We start from the raw sequence: 22,380 nt of genomic DNA, 5'->3' as shown, positions 1-22,380 counted from the left end.
GAAAATTAACATGCCAGTACAATAATATCTACAGCAGTAAAATCTGGGAGAAAAAGTCTTATTTGCCTGTATATTGACTTCAGAATCATTGATAAAGGCTATAAATGCTGCTGTGTGCATGAAAATTTGGCTAGTATTTCTGAAATCTGACTGGAAGATTCCCTTGGAGTGTTAAAATCACTATGTTTATATCCATTTAATCAGGGTGAAACATACCAGCATGTCAATGCATTTTTACCTTTTTTCTGAATCCAGGACAAAGTGGAAGTAAATGGTTTTTCTGGCCTTGAAAGTAGTCTTCTAACTATTGAAAGAGAAGATGAAGTAGTCTGATGTCAGCCAAAGAAAGCTAAAGCAGAACAAAGATTAGGAGATAAATGGTCAAGCCGGTCTAGAAACTAAGACTTAAAATTAAAAATGCATTAGAGTTGCAAATGCAAACATACTGGAGTTGTTTTCTCTTTTAATATTAACAGCAAAATAATTTCTCTAAATTATTACTGACTGTTTTCTTTACTTTAAAATATAACATTGCAAGTGAGCAAATTCTAGAGTAGTCCTCTCTTGTTTTTGGGGTTTTTCAAGGTACTGAAGAGCTGATTCAAGCCTAAAATTAATGATGATTATTGTGAGCCTTCATGATTTTACTATGCTTCTGTGGAAACCAATAACACATCCTCTGGTGCATACCAGGAGCTAGTTTCACAGGCATACAGATAATTATAGGCTTAGTCGACTGGTAAATAGAAACTAAAGAGAAAAATGTGAATAATTATTGGGAACTACTTAAGAATACTTACCAGCTCCCTCAAATACACAGCTGTCTAAAGTCTTGTACATTATTTACAATTATTTGCAGAGAATGAACATCTGTACATATATTCCAATCAAAACACTCAATTGTTCACTCTCATAATACCCTCATACTCCAATCTCATTTTTTCCATCTTCAGCTTTTACACTTTCAGCTTCACATTTTCTGCTAGAGTGGAAAGCCCACTATTATGGCTCTCTTCCCATAGAGAATGTGATCTAATTACTCATTTGTCTTGTTCTTGTTGGACTGAGCTCCTCAGGTTTTTCCTTTCAAGGCTTTGTTCAACCCTTTAATAAGCCTTGTTGCACTTCTCTGAGTCCTCCAGTTCACCAGCTTCTGAGAAATGCCATTCCCTCGGCCGCCAGCAACAGCAGAATTAATACATGCAGGCATCGCATTACCTGTTCAGGATGTGCCACCAGAGTGGACACACATCTTGTAGAACATCATCCACCAGTATTTTAAGCCTTTTCAAGTGTCACTGCTTTCCCACGAAAATCTTCTGTGTGCTGCTATGAGAGATATTCCAATATTTGGCCATATTGAAACTCAAGCCTACACATATGTACATGTGCACATTAAGTTGATAATTTTTTTGGTTATCTGCATCTGTCTGACCTCCTCCTAGCCAAACACTTCTCTTTGATGCTAACTGTGAATGGCAAAATCCCCTTTTTTTAACTGACAATTATTTTGTTTTTTCAACAATAGCTGACAAAATCTTGAAATTATAGTCTGATTACTTTTTTTCCTTCCTAGACTCTCTACTAATCACCTAATTGATAAGTTAATGACAGCTAAAAATAATTTTGACATTTTGATAAAATTGATCTCAATTTTTTAAAATATGCTGTTTAACTAGTGGTAACTGATAAGTGGTAAGCAGCACACTAATTTTGTGTTGCTCAAGTTTCTTAACCCTAAGGTATGATGTAGAATGCATTACAAAATTCTAGTGCATTATCACTTGTGCATTTGCCAGATAAACTATTTTCACACAAAAGTGAAGTGAAGCTGTTTTGGAATACCTATTTCTCAAAACTATGTGGGAAGTAGCATTTATTACATTAACATCTTTTTAAGAGCCAGATGTTCAATTTCTGAAGCAGCACAAGAATCATTACAATTTTCAAATTCAATGACTAGGAGTTGGGAGCTCCCCTTTGGAAGTCTTTGCTGCTGGTCTATGTGAGGTTAGATTAGATGATTGCAGTTACTCTCCATTTGCTTAAAAGAATCAGGTTAAGAAGAGCTGCTTTGATGGAAGAATCTATTAAACAGTTTTAAAATTTCTGAGTACGCAGCGAAATGGCCCCACACTAGGACACACTGAGCATACAAACTATGACTACTGGTTCAAATCAATAGCCAGTGATCACGGGGAAAAGACTCTTTCAGGTAACTGAGAAGTTTTAGAAAAAATAAAAAAAATCCCAGCTGATTTTCAATGGGTCTTCTATCATGATTTTACCATACATTAGATGTGCTTTCATGCACTAAATGTGTTACAGTAAAATTAAGCGATGCTTATTAAGCAGTACGGGAAGCAGACTTTGAGAGGAGGTGAAAAGTGCTGTGCCATGACTCCTTCTCCAGATTTTCCCATGGCAGCATATACTGAATACAGGCTTAAAACGAGGTAGTAGGTGAGTACAACTTTTTACAGGTCTCCTGGCTAAATTCAGCTCTATGGCTGTGATTGAAAACCTGCTTTGTTTTTTTAATTTCTGGTAGAGAACAGCAGTGTTGCAGGCAGCTGGACAGCTCTGGGCTCTGCCTGTTTTACTCATCAGTGTCCGTCAAGGCCAAACACTGGCCTTGCACAAGCTGCAAGGACTTGTGTGTACTGACCAGTTGTGTTTTGGCAGCTGTATCCCAATGACAGTTTCCAATGTTTGGGGCTGGAACGTTTGGCCTCAATGGTTTTGTAGTGATAAAGTCATAGAGCTATTTTTCCACATATTTTTGTATTTCATCAGCAGGCAGAGTGATTTCATGCATTTGCCCATCAGATTCATTCCAATGCAGTGCTCTGCTACTCTTTGATCCCAATAAATTAGACAATTGCTCTATTACATTGGTGAATACTATAATTTTAACGCAAAATTTAATTTTACCAAGAACAAGCATCTTCTGTACTGTGTGACCTAAAAGCAACAGACTTTCTGCTGAAACCACTTGAAACTTTGATTCCATCAACAATTGAAAGGTACTCTTTAATCCATTTTTAAAGTTAAATGAAACTTTTTTGAACACACTTACGGCCTAAAGGGTTTTTTTCCCCTAACTGATTGCATTGTCAGGAAAGAAAATTTGTTCCTTTTGGGAAGGTTTATCTTTGAATCCTCTGCTTATCTGTAAGCAGGAGAGTGTCTCCTGGATTCTCTTTAATTCCAATTCCTTACAGAAATTATACATTTTAATGAAAAACAATCCTTTCAGTGTTAATTCAGATCTAATTCAACTGGAGCTGGTGAAATCTTGATGTGAGGTGAATGTATACTGGTATAAGAAATTAGTCACTTTCCTCAATATTCTTCCTGACTAATTTGTCTTTGATCCTATTAAGACTTTCAAAGCTTTAACATTAGTTAAAGATCTTCAGAAGAAAGCAATCTGAAATTACATATAAAGGAAAATTATTAGACTTTTTCCTAATTATGGTTTGAGGCTCATTTAACAGGCATCAGGGGAATGAAGCATTTTAAAATAAGCTGAGAGGAATTACAGCACTTAAAGTCTGTATTTCTGCCTGCTAGAGATTTAGTTGTGATTTCAGTGAACTCTTGTGGTAAGTTAGAACATGTTGCGTATGTACCAAAAGGACAGAGACCAGTCAAAATACTTTGGTGGAAATCCTGTGGGAGGAATTGTGTATGTAGCATGGGAATGTGCCCTGACATTCAGTGCACAGCCAGGTTGAAAAAATCCCTTTCCTATCTAACCTAAGATTCCTGCAGAAACAGCCTCTTCAGAAATGAGTTGTGTCTCTGCAAGGACACACATTGGATGTACACTGCCAAAAGATGCAATAGGGTAACTGTAAGTATCTAAGATGATCATGGAAAAAGAATAATTGAATGGAAATAAAAAGCTTTATGATGTGAATTTTAAATTTTTTTTTTCCTTAAAACACAAATCTTCACAGAGGAAAATTAAAAAAGAATTTATCATTTGTAGCTGACAATTCATGACTCTATCTATTTTGCTTTTTTAGACTGATTTCTAATATTAGTAGAGTTATTAAAAGTTAAAGACAATTCTGACATACAGGTTAACTTACATCTTCTGATCCTGAAACTACATGGAGGTCTCTAGGTAAAATTGTGTTGGTTTCATATCTTTTCTGAGATACAGTAGAATGTTCAAGGTGTTTTAATAGCATGCTGTATTTTCAATACTATTTTCTTTCATTATGCTATGTTCCCTGGTATCAGAATTCTATCTGTTATTGAGGTTGAGTTTTTTTCACTATATAGAATTCCATTTCCATCTCCTGGGTTACTGTTTTTCCTGACCTCACCTATGTTTTCCTTTTTCACATACAGTTTGTAGTTTACAATCTCAGACCATCTTTGTGAACAAAGTTTCAAGTGGAGATAACTCTTAGCCAAAGAGTAATTGCAATATAATTGTTGCTTATCTTCCTGAAAACATTTGGAAATAGTAGTGATGGTATTGGAATGGACCTGGGACAAGACAAAACACAGAAGTCTCCACCCACCTTGAAAGAAACAGCAGATATTTCAGGACAAACAGAACATACATAGGAAAAAAATTCTCCAGCAATATTACTGGTAAATTTTTTCCCTGTTTTAATCACATGTAATAAATTTGCAGTCCTTTCCTTATTCTAAAAGTCCTTTAAATTAAGTTTTATTACAGAAAAGAAGAGGGAAAATTACTTACCTTAGCTCCTTTCTATAGTACTCAGCTGCACTTTCTTTAATTTTGTAATATGCAAGGCTTATTCCAATCTCTGCAGCTGTTAGTCTAATTGGATGATTTCCTGTTTGAAATGCAGAATAATTTAAAGTGACTAGCAGTTGTTCAGGGAACCTCCCTTTCTAGGACGTAACTTAATCTGACATATTCAACGCTCATCAGAGATTCAACATATTTTCAAACTGATTGCTGCTTCCTCCATCACACTCCAAGTTCCTTGACTTCCATTTAAGTGCCCCAATTCAGAATTTGATTATTCAAATGAAACTAAGAGGAAAAATCAGCCTTTTTTTTTCTTTTTTGAATGTGCTTCCTCAAAACATATATTGCATGCAGCCCTCTGTAATATTTGCTGCATATCTCATCCTCTGTGATGCAACAGCAAGCTCTGTGTTGAGGTTAGAGATTAAAGACAATGATGTGGGAAAAATTTATGTTGCATATGGCTAATATCTACCAGAATTTATCACCAAATTTTAACCACCAAAATTTAATTTTTTTATAAAAAAGGGACAACAATTTCTCTTGTTTCATGAATTTCATTAAGGCATAAAACCTTGAAACATAAAACTTTGCCTGCTTTGCCAGGCCCAAAACTTCATGTGAGTGAGGTCACTGTGGAATCTCAAGATGCTGACTGTGTGAGAGAGACTGTTCCCCTTACTCAGACAACTACCCAGGCACATGTTCTCCAAGGAACCTAATTATATCTGATTCCTGACAAAATGCAGCTTACCTTCTGACTTGTTTGTTTTTGTTAATTTTTCTTTGGTTTTTCATTTGGCTGATTTTATTCCTTTGCTCTATTGTACATGCCTACAGAATTTTCCTCTTGGTGGGATAAAGACACAACATTTCTCTAGATGCCCTTGAAAATATGAAAATTTGCCTTAAGTAGTTTTTCATTATTGTTAAGGAAGTTACTTGGCTTAAGAACTATACCTGCAGAATAAGATTTGAATGGTAGGTAAAGAAAAAAAATATTTGCAAACAATGTAATAAACTCCAAAGGAGGAAATGAGCTTTCTTCTGTGTGGGAGAATCTGGGAGGCATTTACTGAACCATAATGGGAACAATTCACTTGAGGTTTCATCTGGAAAATTTCATGCTTTTTAAGAATGTCTGTGACATGAGCAGGTCACTCATAAAAATGACTGGAGGACAGAAGAGACAAATAATATTTCTTCAGATGTACACTGAATCCATGGATTTCCCTTGAACTCAAACAAATACAACAAATTAAGAAATCAAAATAAATTAACACATTCTAATACAATGCTTGCATGTGTGCTCATGGTGAAGGAGACCAAAACACCTCTCCAAGGGCAATTTTTTTAGCTGGTAATATTTTCTGGCTGTCAGCTTGGCAGACTTATGATGAAAAGCGGCAATCCTCTCCCATTTCAAGCTGCCATTCCCTTTTTACCTTACATTGCTGTGAGGCAAGGTTTTCCTCAGAGGTAGCAATGAAAAAGGAGTTCAAAAGTTGAAAATAAAAGCTGCCTGGGGTATAAAATATTGAGGGGGATTTTCTTTATTCCTGGGGTGTAGAACATGTTTCAACTGTTGGCCATCAGTGGCCAAGTACATATGCAGCTGCATAGAACTTTTCTGATTATTTTATGCATTTATTTCTTACTATAATGACTAAATTTTACCAGGTCAAAGCTAAGAAAACTCACAAAAACTCAAACCCCTTTTGCTGATGCTCAGGCATAGTGCTTACCTGAATAATGCAAAGGCAGAGGGTGTGCAGAAATCTCATTGCTTCATGGTCATCTTGGGCAAACTTTTTTATTTAGACTTAAAACTGTTTTTCATTTTTATTAATTTCTTTATGAACTCAATTGTGGCATCATGCATAATGAAAGAAATGGAGACATGGATTAAAATGTATCCCATGTAGATATGAAGTGATGTACTAAGTACCTTCAGGCTCTTGTGAAGGGTCTGCACCTTGTTCCTCCAAGAGGAGAAGCACATGGCTGTGCCTATGTTAGCATACAGTGACAGAGCAGCTGGAATGCACCATCTGTAAGGAAAAGAATTGGCAGTGAAGGTCTGGAGTATTTTTTTTTTCTGTCTGTTTGGGCTTTTTGTTGTTTTTTCTTTCTTTAGTTCAGGCTAATTCTACTTTGGCCCAATGGATTGAGCAGTCATTGGTTGACAGAATGCACCAGCCATTCTCCTGGAGCTCCTCTTCCATTTTAGCTTCCTCTAAGGTGGTGCAGTTCAAGATCTCTAAAGACCAATCCTTCAGAACCCAGAGAAGAGCATGAATTTCACCTTGGAAGAACACTTCTGACCCACTCTATTTAGATCTAATCTGTTAGTCCAGTGCTCTACATGATGGCAATAATGCATTGATGCTAAGACCTCTATATAATATTTCAGTCCTGTTCTCATGAAATAAATCATTCTTTGATACTCTGCTATATTCTCTTTTCACCACATTCAAAATTAAGAAACTGTCAAGTGAGCTGGATTGATACCCTTACTGATGACTGGGCCTAGTATTTTGGCTTTCTATTTCTGGAAAAGAGATAAATGGCATTGTCTTAGGAAAAATTCGTATAAAATAATTGGCTTTTTAAAATTTTCATCATTTTCTTTTGAACCTCATAATTTTTTATGAAGCATATTACAGATGTGGTTGTGCATGACAAGATTAGTCACAAGACATTTAGAGCTAGCTGATTAACACTGCTTTACAGAGTTTTTATTTAGTAAAATTAGAGGGCATTGCTTTAGTCTGTTTAAAGGACCCATTATCTTGCAGCTTAGCGTCCAATAATTTGTCTTACATAAGCAGTTAAAGTGAGTTGAAATCTCAATATAGCAGTTTGGCAGAAGTGTTAAATATAGGTATCATCTAAACTCACTGGAAATGGTGATTGTTTTTCTAAGAACACAGTCCAAAAGTGAACAAAAATGAAAGGGGAAAATTTCCAGCAGGCCTTCTTGGCTCAAATTGTAACAACTATGTTAATCAGAGCTTTGTTTTGCACTGGCTGCAATTGCCTTTCAACAGTCAGTACAAAAGTTAGCAAAGCATAAGCATTCATGTGACAAGAATAACTCCCCTAGGAGCAGGAGCTGAAGCTGACCTTCTAGGAGAGGACATTGCACAACTGCGAGTAGAAGTACTTGGGGTAGGCTTGTAGCACGGTAATTTTTGTAAAAGACTACAGGTATTTGTGTCCAGTTCTCATGGAAATGTACTTCATTTGTTTCTGCGCACCATGCAGTCTGAAGAAAGAAAGAAAATATCAGTTATCAAATGACTGACATATTTTTATGTGAATAACACTATCACAGATACTGTTTTGTTTCTTTTTTCCCTCAAGTCTCTGCAGTTCATTGGTATTACCAGAAATCTCTCACCTTAGAGATTGCTGACCTCACTACTGTGAGGCCACACAAATTCATCAGAGCAGAGACATCAATAAGTATCCCAAAAAAGACTGGGGACAAAGGCTTAGAGTGTTGAGGGACATTTTAGCTGAGCTCCTTTTTTGTCTCTAAGCTATTGATTGGGTTGCATAATAAGCTGAGACAATACTATTTTTTATAATATCATAAATAAAACAAAAGGAACTTGCCCTGAAAAATCAGGAAGAGAACAGCACTGATCCTGAACTGGCTGCTGTCAATAAACTTGTTCATGCCTACAACAAGGTATGCTTCTGAACTGTGATGCACCTTAGTGCTTGAAATGAGAATTTAAAATCCATAGTAAATAAAGCAAAAATAATCTGCAAGGTAGTAAAAATAACATGCTCCGAGATGCTTGAATAAATAAAGAAAAAAGAAAGTGCAAGATAATAAAATAACCTACTCAGGGACATTCTAATAAAATTTTAAAAGGCGTAGATAGCAAGCTAGTCAAAAATGAGGCGTATTGTCTGCAATGAGGTAATTATGTTTTAACAGATGAGGTGGGAATCCCTATTCTGAACATGGTGGAAGTATTCCAAGTTCCCATAATAAATTCCCTCCTCCTCTGGTGTATGTAGTTGTTTCAGGCGGGAACATTTCTGGAAAGAAGATGGGCGCTCAATCTACAGCAAGATAACAGATAAGCAAGAAAAACTACAATCAGAAAGGTTTTCAAATGGAAAAGTGGTCTAAGTAGAAAAGCTGAACAAAGAGAGACAAAAGAAGAGAGGTGCTCTGAGTGGAATTGACAGCAACATTTTACCAACTAAAACAGCTTTCAAAATAAAAAAAAATATGATGGAAAATCTTGAGAACCTTATTAATTACTACTCGAGGAAAGAACCTACCTTCATTTTACAAAAAACTGTGTGGCATTTAGAAGGCATGCAATTTCTGCACTTCATACACAGAGTAAGGTGAAAAGTATGTAGTGTCCTGTTGATGGTCCTTTACTGCTTAAACAGTGTCTGGCCACTCTTAGATGAAAAATAAAAACATGCTGAGAAATTCTCCCTGAAGATCTCCTCTGGAAGAAAGATGATCTCTTCTGCCTGAAACATATTAAAGACCAAACTGAGAACAGGAAGATGCTTAGAGCAATTAGAGTTCAAGAGTACTTCTGTTCATCAGCTTTCTCTGAGCTACTTTCCCAAACAACACAATAAACTTTTAAGTTAACAGAAATTACAATATTTGGGTTTTTTTTCCTTTTTGTTATAATTGAGCCGGATTTTTTTCTTTTTCTCGCTAAGCCATTGGAATACTATACCAAAAATGTCTTTTTAAAAAAGCAAAATTGAAGTTTAAAAACTCTAAGTCAAAATTAAAGGTTTAAACCTGTAAATAATTTATTAATTTACTTATTTAAACCTCTAAATAATTTATTAATTTACTTAAAGTCTGAAACCTCCTTACAAACTTATTGTCTTTGACTACAGTTGTTTTTTTCCTAACAGAAACCTCTGGGTTTGCCATTTGTAGACTTCCACTAAAAATGTGTCCCTTAGACTTTTGCTGAAGACACTACTGATTGTTCCCATGACAGTTTGCAACAGCAGGATCTTCTTTTGGCCTCTGTTTTTGATATTGAGCCTAAACTGCATTTTTACCTAGTAAATGGAGCTATTGTTAGAAATTACTGGAAGATGACAGCTCCTGTGACAATTTCTGAGACTTTAAAATGCAATTGTTCAACCTCAGAGAGAGAGAGAGAAAAGAATCTCATTTTTCTGGAAAAAAATGATTGGTGTAAAAAGGTTTATTTTTGCTTCCAATTTTCATCCTGACCTCTCCCTGTGTCTTCAGCAGTGATCAGAGAGCCTTCTTGGAAAGGCATAAACATTTCTTTGGCTAACATCACCAAAATCTCTGTGTCTAAGAAAAGACTGTCTTCGCAACCTTTCTTTCTGACAGTCAGAGGAAAATTATTCTTTAGCAAAAACATTGCTGCAACTCTTTCACAGTTTACCATTCTTCTGCTGGAATGCAGGTTGCTTTCAAAACTTTATAGAAATTTCTCTTCAAAAGAAAGGTGACTTGTCAATAATCTTTTCATTGAGTAAAATAAAAAATAAAAAAAATGACAAGACAAAGGTTTCTATTGAACATTCTGTTGATCCCTGGGTACTTGGTGGGGCTAAAGGAAAGCAAGATATACTGAAGGAAAAATATACTAAATGGTTAGTAGGAGGAATATCTCAGCACACCCAGAAGGCAATCTCTCTAGGATAATTTGCAAGAGTTCTCTCCTGAGAAAAAATCCAGAAAATTAATTCTTTATGTTATTCTCAAGAGATTAGGGCTTACTGGGATCAAGGAGCATCCCTGCAAACTCTTTACTATTCAATCAACAGATTTAGGCTCCAGTGTGATCATAGAATAAATCTGTCTTTAGGTCTTCTGGTACAAGATCAAAAGAAAATCCCATGAAGCAAAGTAAAAAGCCAATTTAAACTCATTCTGTATGGTCAGTTTTGCTCAAAAGATGTTGCTGTGCTGACTTTGAAGTCTCAGGCTTTCTCCTGGAATAAGTTTCAATGCATTATCTCTTTTCCTACATACCTGAAAATAAAAGGGCTTAAACACTGTATTGTATGCTTCAGTGTTCATTTGAAGAAACGCCAGGAAGCGTTCCTTCCTGCCCTTCCCTGCCCTCAGTCTGGATAAAATTTGTATTTTGAGTTATCTGGTAGCATACAGTTGCAATATCAATGGTTATTGAAACATGAAAAAAGGGATAAAAATTACCATTCTTGTTATATTCTCAGGCTTTTTGCAAACAGAACTAAGCAAATGCCTGTTTATGAAGTTAGGGGGGGGTTAAAGGTAATGGTCCTGCCTTGTTAATTTTTTTTATATTGTGTCTTGGTTTTTATTCATGAATCCTGTCACTCATCTCATTTCCTTGTTAATGAAAGCTAGTATGAGAATTTTTCCAGCCTAGTGATGTAATTTTTTTATTAGTTCTGCAGTGTCTTGACTAAAATAGGGTACTGTGTATGCCTTCACCATAGTGCAGAAAGAGACAGGTAATGAGAAATGGCCAGCAAATGAAGAAAGAGAGAATAAGCACTGCTGCCAAGCTGACTTCACAAAAAAATTCTCTCTTTTAAAAACTGAGTAAGGAGAAAAGTGGTATGAGTGCTACAGCTGGGGTTGTCAGAGAAAAGCCACTTCAGAAAGTAAAACATACTGCAGAGATAAGGCTTTTTTTTTCTAACTCATCAGAAAGTAGTTCCAAAAGGAAAATGCAGACCTCACCAAATAAGTAGTCAAAAAGAGAGAAAACCATCTGTTGTATCCCTTTCCCCCTGTCCAGGGGGAAGGGAAGACCTTCATAATCTGAGTCAGAAGCAAACAAATAGGAGACCTATGGAAGGGGATTTATTTCTTACTCCAGCTTAGAGAATTTAAAACAGTATGGGAAGAGAAGAACGAAAGGTAGAGGGAGAGCATGAAAAACTAATGAAAGAAAAAGAATTCCAGAACTATATTAGTTCCTCTTTACAGATATTTGAAAATGCTATTTATAGACAGTAGTACTTGCAAACCAGTATCAAAAAGCATATATTAGGATATGCATCCATTGATGCAAATTTCACAGGAAAACCTGTAATTTTGCTAAAAAATGGGTATAACCACAAGCTATCAGTTTACAGTCAACTAATGTCATCAAAGGGTGGATTTCTGCTGAGAAAATGCATTTCTTGAAAGATCAGAAGACCATTTGAAGGTGTAGTTAATATTATGCCACTGTCCTGAACATTCTTTAAAGATTAGGATAACACATATTTTCTGGAAGTGGCAGTCACAAATAAGGGTACTATTACTGAAGTGTGAAACAAGCAATCAATGAGCACTACTGAGTGACTATAACCTCCATTTCACCTTAGGTTTCTGTAGATGAAATTTCAGAGCAAAATACGATTTAATATTTTTCCTGAAGAGCTTTCAGCTCATGTGCCATAACTACAACCAGGTCCTACAGGGCAGCTTAGTTTGAAGCTAATGGAACTCTGCAAGGATGCCGAGGTCACTCCTTGCCAAGGCTCTGGGAGAAACAGCCCGTGTCAGGTCTCACAACAGGAGTGATGGCAGTAGACAAAGCAACCCCGAGGCAAAGTCTGAATCAAAATCAGGTCACATGTAAAGGAATCATTGAGGTTGCACTTTTTGCATCAGCTGGGAATCTGGTCCTCAGGCAAACAAAGTTAGTGGCAGATGGTGGAGGTTCTGTGGAGAGATTTCAGAAGGGCAGCAAAACCACATATCAATGATGAAGATCTTGGGAGTCAGAGTGAGTAAAAGGGAAATACTGGATCTTCATTTGACACATTTTTCATTCTTGTCTTCATTCACTTCTTGTACAAACCATTTATTTCTTTTATATAGTTTTGCTGGTTTTCACTCCAAGATCCATTTCAATGTAAATACTTAGACCCATGTTAAAAAAATGTGGTATCTTTCACATTGAGCTCAATTAATATGTAAATTCCTTCAAATGGTACTGCTAAAACAGCAGAAGAAAAAATAATCTGCAGCAATGGACTTAATAATTGACAGCTCTGCAGCGTGGTCAAAATCTGTGATAAGCTATTTGAAAATGAGAGTTAAAAAGTAGTAAAGAGCATATTTTTCTTACAGAGTGGAGTAAATGAATATCATATTCCTATCCTTACAAAGTACTAATCTAATGCTATTCAATTAAATCAAATCCTCTTGAACGATAGATGGCTAGTTGATGGGATTCATGATCAAGCAACTATCTGCTATTACAGATCTGCATAGCATGGTCTGAAATCTAACCTGAAATAGTGTGTTAAAAAAAAACACAAAAAGGCCAGTATTTCAAATTATATCCAGTAGGAACATAGCAAGGACACTAGCAAGGGCATGGAGCCTGGCAGAGCTGGGGAATCCAGCAGGTGGAACACAACATCAATGACTGAGTTGCATCCGGACAATAAGCCCATACCAGCCAACTAACAAGGGGAATGCAGTTGAGACCAAAGTCCTTTCCTATCAGATGTTTGCCCTGAAGAATAAAAATAGAAAATATTACAGGAAAGCAATTTGAGTCTTTTACAGTGTCCCTTTCTTGTGAAGGGTTTTCAGATTCAGTCAGCAGTAATAAATTCCTCATAATCAACAATATCTATTTAATCATGAGGCTGTTTTCAGAGACACCTGTAAAAGTAGTTTTGGTGTTCTTAAAATTACATCCAGATAGAATAATGACGATTTTCTCTTCTGGGGTATGGTGTACATAAAGTCTGAAGCACATGAAAATAACAGGAACACAACTTTGCAGGCACTACATGATGCCTTTGTCAAGACCTCACTATATGCAATCATACAAGAGGAAATCAAGGCCTGAGTGAAAAATGTAGGTCTGCCTCAGGAAAACTATGGTACCAAAAAATCCCATTGTGAACACTGGAAGCCAGGACAGAATTACAATTAACAACCAAAAAATGTCAGGTAAGAGCTTCCTTTTTTTACATTTTTTCTCCCTCATATTAAGTCTTTATCTTTCCCTTGTGAGATTTAAACTTTAAAGACTCTTGCTTAGAGTCTGCTTCCCGCACTAATTACAGACACTAAGCATCTGTCAGAATGTCCTGTGGTTATCACTGGAATTTAAACTACCACCATTCCCCACAGTATAGTAGTTAAATCTTAGTGTTTTAAGTCTATATCCCCTTGTACTTAGTATGCAGCGAACCATCAGATACATCTGAAATATGCAGCTGAGTTCTAACACACTCTGATAATGAAGGAGATAAAGTAATCATTCACAGGTCTTTTCAAATGAAATACCTCGATCTCTCTATTCAGATACGTAACTTCCATTTACTGTTTGCCTGAGAATTGTCCTTATGATACAAAATCCTCCTTTTGATTTAACTGAAAGAGAAACATTGGATCTTCATTCAGCACTGCAGCTTCATTCTTCACATCTGTTTGATGTGAAGTCTCTGAAAGTTGTTTGCTTTCCTTTTGGAACTGCATAGTGATTAAAGAAAGCCAATTTGCACAGAAAACTCACTGGTTTGTCTTTCTGATATCTCTGCAAATTTTATTCTGCTTTTAGAACTACAATTCTCAAAATATTCAATCCTGGCTTTTCTGTTTTATTCAGATAGGGAAACAACCAGAGCTCTATTAATTTGCTCAATTCCAATTCTATTCCTTGGAGTTTATCTGCTTTACCTGAGCATGAAATCTTTCAAAATAAATGTGCCTTTCTACCAGCCTATCAGGCATTAGACTCTGCATTTTGGACTTACTGCTCAGCTCTCCAGATTCCCTCACCCCCAGCTTGATTCATTATCTCTACCCTAAGCTCATTCAGGTCCTGCCATCTCATGAAGTCCTGCCAGCTCCTTATAGTACCCTGCTACGAAATGTTGTGGTCTCTTCATTTTATTTTGTGTGGAAGCTTGACTATTACAGAGATCATGTTGGTTTTTGCTTCTTGCAAGACATGTATTTTGAATAAAATAATTTGACCAAAATAATTTCCTGAGGCGGTGAAATAATATTTCCAACAAACAAGTCCCCTCACTGTATCCCCAAATTTCTATCCTAATGGAGCTTTTTCATCTCAGCTACACAGGGTCTCATGCAAAATGAAACAGGTTTCCAAAGTCAGATTTCTAAATTTTCATATCTGAATTTTAAAAAAGTCACTTTTTAACATTCCTGTCTTTCACAATATACTGGAATATTCTTATCCTAAAAATGGGTAATACGTTCCTATCTGAATCAAACCCTCTGCAAAAGCACCACCAACAACAAACAAAGGCATTTCACTTTTTATCTAGCTAGAGGAACTTGATTGTGACTGTTTCTGTTCGAGGATGACCATCTGCCTCCTGTGTGGCCCCATCCCAGGTGGATTTGGGGGCTCCATCCATGCTCCATGCCCGGGTGCAGCCCTGTGCTCCTCGCATGCGCTCAGCTCAGCAAGGGCAGCTTGCTTGTCAGAGGTGACTGATTTCAGCCATGAATTTGTTTGCTTAAGCCTCTGTGGGGGCCTGAATATATGTTGTATTGTAAGACCTTGTGGTTCTGAGTTGCTCCAAACGAGCTGCAGCTGCAGGGTCCTTAGTTGGGCAGCAGCTGTAGCTCGTGAAGGTAACTGAGATAAATAGGGGTGGGTCAAGAGCCCAAGAGGAGCCCCTGAGAGTGAAGATTACAACAACTGGTGCCCTGTGTGAGGAGGTATGGAATCCCCCGGACAGCCGAGAGCTGTGACAGCCTGAGAGCTGGGACTTTACGTGTATGGCAGCCAGAGAGCAAAGATTACAACAACTGGTGACCCCGTGTGAGGACGTGCATGCAGCAAAAGAGAGAGAGAGAGAAGGTATGGAATCCCCCGGACAGCCGAGAGCTGTGACAGCCTGAGAGCTGGGACTTTGGAATATCAGCCTGAGAGCTGGGACTTTACGTGTATGGCAGCCAGAGAGCTGGGACTATAGAAGAGGCAGCCTGAGAGCTGGGACTGTGTGTATATTATAATTGTTAAAAGAAAAGGGGGAAATGTGGGGGCCTGAATATATGTTGTATTGTGAGATCAGTGTGTGTCTAAGTTACTCCAAACGAGCTGCAGCTGCAGGGTCCTTAGTTGGGCAACAGCTGTAGCTCGTGAGGGTAACTGAGATAAAATAGGGGTGGGTCGAGAGCCCAAGAGGAGCCCCTGAGAAGATAGAAAGGACTGTGCTGCAGGGAATGGAGAAGAGCCCCAGAAGAGAAGCAAGAACAACACTGCAGCAAAGATTACAACAACACGTGATGAAGAACACCGCAACCGAACATTGAAAGAAGGTATGGAATCCCCCGGACAGCCGAGAGCTGTGGCAGCCAGAGAGCTGGGACTATAGAAGATAGGACAGCTGAGAGCTGTGGCAGCCTGAGAGCTGGGACTAGAGAAGGTATGGAATCCCCTGGACAGCTGAGAGCTGTGGCAGCCAGAGAGCTGGGACTTTGGAATATCAGCCAGAGAGCTGGGACTTTGGAATATCAGCCAGAGGGCTGGGACTATAGAAGATAAGACAGCTGAGAGCTGTGGCAGCCTGAGAGCTGGGACTGTATAGGGATATGTATATATTCTATGGTTGTATCTAAGACAGCCGAGAGCTGTGGCAGCCTGAGAGCTGGGACTGTATGCATATTGTAATTGTATAATTGTTAAAAGAAAAGGGGGGAAATGTGGGGGCCTGAATATATGTTGTATTGTAAGGTCTGTGTGGGTCCGAGTTGCTCCAAACGAGCTGCAGCTGCAGGGTCCTTAGTTGGGCAGCAGCTGTAGCTCGTGAAGGTAACTGAAATAAATAGGGGTGGGTCGAGAGCCCAGGAGGAGCCCCTGAGAAGACATGAAGGACTGTGCTGCAGAGAATGGAGAAGAGCCCCAGCAGAGAGGCGAGAACAACACTGCAGCGAAGATTACAACAACTGGTGACCCCGTGTGAAGACGAACATGCAGCCAAACATTGAGAGAGAGAAGGTATGGAATCCCCCGGACAGCCGAGAGCTGTGGCAGCCTGAGAGCTGGGACTTTGGAATAGCAGCCTGAGAGCTGGGACTTTGGAATAGCAGCCAGAGAGCTGGGACTTTACGTGTATGGCAGCCAGAGAGCTGGGACTATAGAAGAGGCAGCCTGAGAGCTGGAACTGTGTGTATATTATAATTGTATAATTGTTAAAAGAAAAGGGGGAAATGTGGGGGCCTGAATATATGTTGTATTGTGAGATCAGTGTGTGTCTAAGTTACTCCAAACGAGCTGCAGCTGCAGGGTCCTTAGTTGGGCAACAGCTGTAGCTCGTGAGGGTAACTGAGATAAAATAGGGGTGGGTCGAGAGCCCAAGAGGAGCCCCTGAGAAGATAGAAAGGACTGTGCTGCAGGGAATGGAGAAGAGCCCCAGAAGAGAAGCAAGAACAACACTGCAGCAAAGATTACAACAACACGTGATGAAGAACACCGCAACCGAACATTGAAAGAAGGTATGGAATCCCCCGGACAGCCGAGAGCTGTGGCAGCCAGAGAGCTGGGACTATAGAAGATAGGACAGCTGAGAGCTGTGGCAGCCTGAGAGCTGGGACTAGAGAAGGTATGGAATCCCCTGGACAGCTGAGAGCTGTGGCAGCCAGAGAGCTGGGACTTTGGAATATCAGCCAGAGAGCTGGGACTTTGGAATATCAGCCAGAGGGCTGGGACTATAGAAGATAAGACAGCTGAGAGCTGTGGCAGCCTGAGAGCTGGGACTGTATAGGGATATGTATATATTCTATGGTTGTATCTAAGACAGCCGAGAGCTGTGGCAGCCTGAGAGCTGGGACTGTATGCATATTGTAATTGTATAATTGTTAAAAGAAAAGGGGGGAAATGTGGGGGCCTGAATATATGTTGTATTGTAAGGTCTGTGTGGGTCCGAGTTGCTCCAAACGAGCTGCAGCTGCAGGGTCCTTAGTTGGGCAGCAGCTGTAGCTCGTGAAGGTAACTGAAATAAATAGGGGTGGGTCGAGAGCCCAGGAGGAGCCCCTGAGAAGACATGAAGGACTGTGCTGCAGAGAATGGAGAAGAGCCCCAGCAGAGAGGCGAGAACAACACTGCAGCGAAGATTACAACAACTGGTGACCCCGTGTGAAGACGAACATGCAGCCAAACATTGAGAGAGAGAAGGTATGGAATCCCCCGGACAGCCGAGAGCTGTGGCAGCCTGAGAGCTGGGACTTTGGAATAGCAGCCTGAGAGCTGGGACTTTGGAATAGCAGCCAGAGAGCTGGGACTTTACGTGTATGGCAGCCAGAGAGCTGGGACTATAGAAGAGGCAGCCTGAGAGCTGGAACTGTGTGTATATTATAATTGTATAATTGTTAAAAGAAAAGGGGGAAATGTGGGGGCCTGAATATATGTTGTATTGTAAGACCTTGTGGTTCTGAGTTGCTCCAAACGAGCTGCAGCTGCAGGGTCCTTAGTTGGGCAGCAGCTGTAGCTCGTGAAGGTAACTGAGATAAATAGGGGTGGGTCAAGAGCCCAAGAGGAGCCCCTGAGAAGAGAGAAAGGACTGTGCTGCAGAGAAAGGAGAAGAGCCCCAGCAGAGAGGGAAGAACAAAGCTGCAGCAAAGATTACAACAAGCCTCGGGTGGTGATCCCCAATTACATCCTGCTCTTCACAGCCCTTTCTGTGGCCATCAGAAAGAAGATGAATTAATTAAAAATTACTTAAAGTAGTTTTGAAAGTTACTTAATCTCCTCAACAAAGTAGTGACCTGCATTTCAAACAATTTGCACTGATTAATTTTATAGCCACTCAAAAATGGCTCTTATAAAATGAGAAATAATGCATCACAGTAACTTTCTGCAGCTAATTTTGACAGAGTATTGTCCAGCTATGTTCTATATTCTATAGTTGTAGGTGTAACTGTGCTTTGCTGTTACTGTCTCCTGTTCTTTACAGCCAGAGCTGTTTTTTTCATTTGGATAATGAACGACAATAATATCTGTAAAAGAACTGTAGCCTATATAGTGAAGCTCACGTTAGGTTTATTTCCATTTATGTGCATTTAAAATTATACCTATTATTTCAGCTGTAAATGGGTGAAAAAAAAATCCATGGGAAAAATATATGAAAAAAGCTTTTTCTTTAGTCTCTTAATTGTTAAATGAATTTTAAGCTTTGTTTAAGAGGTCTCCTAAATGCATAATCTCATTTCTTGAAAGCAGGAAGATATTTAAGGTTTAATGACATAATAAAACATTTGATGGAATACTTCTGTCTGTTAAATGTATTATCTTTTTTATAATAAAATTTAATAGAACAGAAGAAAATCCTTCTTTCATACATTTTACATTTATGGAAAATAATTGTTATATTCTTAAATCAGCGAGGTTGCCTGTGATTTAATGGGATCTGAGCTATCAGTCAGGTTTAATGATGTTGTGAAATTGTTGCAAGATGACTGAACCACAGCTACTAGTTAAAGGCATGTTCACAAAACTATGATTTCTATAATGCTGTGTATGTGTGGAAAATCAATAAAAAGGTACAAGAGCAAAATATGCTGCATTCACCCCTCTAACATTCATAAACAGTTAAGTCTTGGCTGAATAAAAATCTTGCTATGAAATTCAATGGATTCATGGTCCACCCTTCAAGATGAAATCAAGGATCACAAAAACGTCATTTTGGCCCACCGCTAATAAGAGGTTTGTACCATGCAGAATTCCAGCCCCACCAGTGTATCATTAGAACTGAGAGAGAACAGAAAATGTCCTAAACACATGGGGGCTATGTAGAATTAAGGGACATAGGAAACATGGGCAGAAGAAGCCTGAGCCAGAAGAGGACAGCAAAAGGTCAGATTGTGATGCTGAAGGTGTGACATATTCTCTAGGCTTTGCACTGGAGGAAAAGCAATTTCTGCACTTCTGAGAGAAAATGCATATAAAGAATAGTTTTGTTTTTCTCTTCAGGGGACTATCTTTTCCCTCTCCTGTGGAGCAGAAGCTGTTGAACACAAGAGGAACAACTGCAGCATAGCAGAAGGTGAACGCAGGTGAATCCCTCCTACAGGTGACTACCAGCATTGTTCCTAATCACCCTGGATTGTTCTGTTTCCTCAATTTTTGCCTGTGCCAAAAAATAATTTGGAAATTTCTGATACTCTGAGAACTTAAAAAATTCTCATTGGAATCTGCAATCCCCTACATTTACAGCAGAGTATGAATAGTGTTAAAATCCATACCACTCATCACACAGGAAAGATCTAAACATTTAGATATCCTATGCTACCCATCCCTTGAGGAATGAAGTGAGAACAAGATTCTTAGGCCCTTTCAGTGAAACTGTTATTCAGCTGGGCACAGTTGAGTGTCAGAAATGAGTGGAGAGAGGGAAAATGAACCACAAGTCTAGAATGTGTTGATTAGAGAACTCATCTAGAAAAGAGAGGCAAGCCTAATTGTCTGCCATTGCCTATTGAATACTCACTATAAAATTAAAATAATAAAACAATGGCAAAATTTCAGTTTTTCCTCCTCCTCATGTGTTCCAAACAATTAAAATTGGTGATGTTCTTATTTTCTCTTGGGTAAGATATTTAGATATTCAAAGCAGAGAGAGATTTCCAACAGCAGCAACTGAATGTATTTATTTTCACCCTATCCTGACATTCCAAACAGTTCATGTACAAAAAGATATTAAAAAAATATGAAAGGCCTGGGCAAAAGAAGCTTTGAAGCAAAGCAGCCACCTGAATCTAAGATGTCCTTAACATCTATAGTGCCCTAGATACAGTGCAATTGGCAGATGGGCACGTGTGCAGACACATTTTGGACAGAGCAGAGTTCTCAGGCTTGCTTTGAGAGCACCAAACAGAAAAGGCCCTGCAGGCAAGGACATGATGGATCTGGAGAGAGATAGAGAGAGATCTTTACCTTCTTCCAGGGTCAGATGATATTTTAAGAAAGAAAGAGATGCTGTCATGGAATCATGAAATCATAGAATGGTTTGTGTTGGAATGGACCTCAAAGATCATCTAGTTACAAGCCTCCTGCCATGGGCAGGCTAGGACAATTAGGGTTATGTATCCAGGTTGCTTGCATTCTGCATAATTTGGAACTATATTTGAAGAGTGAATCAATTTTCTAACAATCCTAAACTTTTATTTCAGGTACCTAAAATCATTCAATTCAATGGCTTCATTCTGAAGTACTTTATAGTCCATTGCAACAATTAGCTATAGCTGTTTGCTCTAGGTGATGGCATAAACACTGCAATCAGTTCACTTCCAGAAATCTTTCTCTAGGAGGAAAAGAATAAAATGAATCCTAGGAAATTAAACAATGGATATCAGGTTTTTCACCTTCCTGGCTGAACTACTTATTTCTAGTGCATTGAATCAGGTGCTGCTTTCTGCAGGAGCACCATATCCTCCAATCTTCTATAGGAAGTTTTTTATCACCTGCTTGCTTTGAGAATTGGCTCACTAGATACTATCCAGAGATTCCAGGTAATGGCTGGATAAGTTATGCAAAATACATAGGTTGTCTGCCACCTGTTTGCTCTCTGTTCAATGCAGAACACATTTCATATGTGAGGTGTGGACATGCAAGAGTTGTTGGTAGCAATTCTGGAGCCATCATTTCCATATATTATGTTGCACAGTGGATTAGCTTCAACAGGAGGGGTAGAACATACACTGTCCCCCAGAATACAACATAGACTTCATGCAATCTTCTGAAAAGCAAATGTGAGCTGCAATCCACACAGAAATGAAGACATCAATATTAGAATTGTTAAATGGTTTGGGTTGGAAGGAACCTTTAAAGATTGTCTAGTCCAGCCCCCCTGTTAGAGGCAAGGATGCTTTCTATCAGATCAAGAAACTCAGAGCCATGTCCGATTTGGCATTGAATACTTCCAGGAATGGCACAAATTTTCTGGGAAACCTGTTCCTGTTCCTCACCACCCTCAGCAGTAAAGAATTTCTTCCCAATATCTAATCTAACTCTACCAGATTCTCATTTAAAATCATTATTCCTTGACCTATAGCTCCATTCCCTGATAAAGGGTCTCTTACTGTCCTCCTGTAGGCCCTCATTATGCAGAGAATTATGTAGGAATTCTTGCCAGAGGCACTGAGGAGATGAAAATGCTTCAGCTTTAGTTGGGAAAGGGGCTTAGATGAATTCATGGAGGATGGGTCCATTTGTGTCTCCAGAAGTTGGTGAGCCAGGTGCAGTCTCCAGCTCAGGTGTTGACAGACACGGGGTCTGGAGAGCACCAGTGGCCTTGAGAGCCCTGCCTGGCCCCCTCATGACTCTGGGCTGCTCCTGCAGGATGTCAGGTGTTGCCCAGCAAAAACACATAGAGATAGATGTCTCCAACTTCCACCTGCCCATGGGGTCTCACCTGAGCCAAGCCCAGCTTGGCCTTGACTGATCCCTATCCCTATCCCCAGGCATGTCCCCAGCTGGGGCTGGGGCTGCCCTGGCTGTCCTGGATGCCCTGGTCCCTGTCTGGGGCTGTGGAACCAACCTCGACTACCAAGCCCTGCCCTGTGTCCTCAGGAGAGGGGCCCTGACAAGCACTTCCAGAGATTGCTTAATTGTTTAGTTTGTTCATAGGTGTTTTTTGTGTGACAAGACAAAAAGAAGGGGATGGTGACTCTT

At 39.0% G+C, this 22,380-nt stretch overlaps 1 long non-coding RNA gene across 1 annotated transcript in view; it reads right to left on the bottom strand.

The window, feature by feature from the left end:
* Positions 1-22,380, bottom strand: part of LOC113458662 (uncharacterized) — a 249,235-nt gene that overhangs the window by 7,444 nt on the left and 219,411 nt on the right. The window contains exons 2-5 of the long non-coding RNA XR_012578996.1: positions 9,050-9,253; positions 6,693-6,795; positions 4,727-4,826; positions 239-349 (exon numbers count right to left, since the gene is read on the bottom strand). This is a non-coding gene — a long non-coding RNA (uncharacterized LOC113458662). The remainder of the gene's footprint in view (positions 1-238; positions 350-4,726; positions 4,827-6,692; positions 6,796-9,049; positions 9,254-22,380) is intronic.

The sequence above is a fragment of the Zonotrichia albicollis genome, chromosome 2 (assembly GCF_047830755.1).
Source record: "Zonotrichia albicollis isolate bZonAlb1 chromosome 2, bZonAlb1.hap1, whole genome shotgun sequence".
NCBI lineage: Eukaryota > Metazoa > Chordata > Aves > Passeriformes > Passerellidae > Zonotrichia > Zonotrichia albicollis.
This window is presented reverse-complemented; position numbering and strand designations above follow the sequence as displayed.